General features: G+C 40.6%; 1 long non-coding RNA gene and 1 pseudogene across 2 annotated transcripts in view; both read right to left on the reverse strand.

Moving 5' to 3' along the window:
* LOC111819022 (uncharacterized) overlaps positions 1 to 1,942 on the reverse strand; it is a 118,637-nt gene that overhangs the window by 98,038 nt on the left and 18,657 nt on the right. The window lies entirely within an intron of this gene.
* Positions 599 to 1,568, reverse strand: LOC101348143 (palmitoyltransferase ZDHHC3-like; annotated as a pseudogene). Its single transcript, XR_002822828.1, has one exon. The product of XR_002822828.1 is annotated as a palmitoyltransferase ZDHHC3-like (transcript).

The following is a 1,942-nucleotide window of genomic DNA, read 5'->3' on the forward strand; positions in this document are numbered from 1 at the left end:
GACTGAGTCCAGTACAGCTAGATGGTGCCTGGCTACCACCACTGACTGCGCTGACAGGGATCACAACAGAGGGTCCCAGACAGAGCTAGAGAAAAATGTAGAACAAAATTCTAACTCACACAAAAAGACCAGACTTACTGGCCTTACAGAGACTGGAGAAATCCTGAGAGTATGGCCCCCGGACACCCTTTTATCTCTGTAATGAAGTCACTCCTGAGGTTCACCCTTTAGCCAAAGATTAGACAGCCGTATAAAACAAAATGAGACTAATGGGGCACAACAGTCCAGGGACAATGACTAGAAGGCAGGAGGGGCCAGGAAAGTTAGTAATAGGGAAACCAAGGTCAAGAAAGGAGAGTATTGACATGTCATGGGTTTGTTAACCAATGTCATAAAACAATGTGTGTACTAATTGTTTAATGAGAAACTATTTGTTCTATAAATCTTCATCTAAAGTACAATAAAAAAAAATTAAAAAAAAAAAGTTTGCGAGTAGTTGCTTTCTCGCTTTAAAATTCATGAGAATGGGCCAGACGGTAATGCTATGATGTGGTTTGTGTCTGAGTAGCAATGTTGGTCAGGTCTTTCAGACCATATTCTAGTATGGGTCTGCCTTCCCTTGGTCTTGCATAGCAAAGGGGTTTTACCAGCTTAGGGAGAAGGGGTGGCCAAAAACGGCATTCATGTTCATCCATTTTGTTATTTTAGCCCATCTTCTCTCTTCTTTTTTCAATTGTTCTATTCCGGTCTCATCCGTGCAGATGGAGTGTACCTGGGTCCCAAACATCACTGATGTGAATATGAGAAAGAGAAGCCCCTCAAAGTACAGCTGGATGAGGAGGATCACCATGGTGGATAGAGAGAAGGATTTGCACTTTGTCCAATCTTCTTTAAAGCAATGTAGGAAGTAGAATCCCACCACGGTGAGAACATGCAAGTTGATGAAAGCTATGTACATTGCAAACAGGAAAAAGTACTTGTGGTCGTTCTTGCCAACACAGTTGCTAACCCAGGGACAGTGGTGGTCCATCTTCCAAATGCACCACTTACAAACACTGCAGTGGTGGGCCCAGGTGGGCTTGATGCTGCAGCACTTGGGGCACTTGTACAACACCTGCCAGGGCTTCAGCTGTAAACTCTCAATGAATTCTTTACCCATTATTTTCATAATGATAAATTCTGCATAATCACTTTAACTATCGGTATTTTTAAAAAGCATTTATATATCTATGAGAAAGAGTATTCTCATCTATTTTGAAACCAGTATCCCCTCATTGCTATTGTTTTACAAAGTTTTTCTTTCCTATTATTTCCTGCAAATTTCCATGAACTTACGAATAACCTTGCCTATCTCCAACAACATCCCTTTAAGGCTTTGTTTTAAAAGATCAGTTTCAAACTGAACCCTCATTCAAAAATAATTTACAAGTTTGCAACTTTCATTCCTCCCATTCAGGAACAAGAATGTTTGTTTGGGAGGGAGAAGGAGGGGAATCACTCTCTAGACATAGTCACTTGTTATTTCTGGTGACGGGAAAGGCAATACCAAACATGGTGAAGTGTGCACAGCCTGACCAAGGTTAATAATGACACTAAAAAGTACACAAGAATAGGAGATACTATTGGTAAATGCTATAACATATACACTTTTGCAACAACAGTAGAAACAACAAAAAAAATACTTGAGTGGTTACATAGGTACACATGTATGCATATATGTGATAGGAAGGTAAATATGTGCAAATACGCGTGCATGTATACATGTTTCTGTTATTGTTGTTGTTAGGTCCCATTGAGTCAGTTCCGATCATAGTGACCCTATCTACAACAGAACGAAACACTGCCTGGTCCTGCACCATCCTAACAATCATTGTTATGCTTGAGTCCATTGTTGCAGCCCCCGTGTCAATCCATCTTGTTGAGGGTCTTCCTCTTTTTCAAT

The sequence above is a fragment of the Trichechus manatus genome, unplaced genomic scaffold (assembly GCF_000243295.1).
Source record: "Trichechus manatus latirostris isolate Lorelei unplaced genomic scaffold, TriManLat1.0 scaffold00248, whole genome shotgun sequence".
Taxonomy (NCBI): domain Eukaryota; kingdom Metazoa; phylum Chordata; class Mammalia; order Sirenia; family Trichechidae; genus Trichechus; species Trichechus manatus.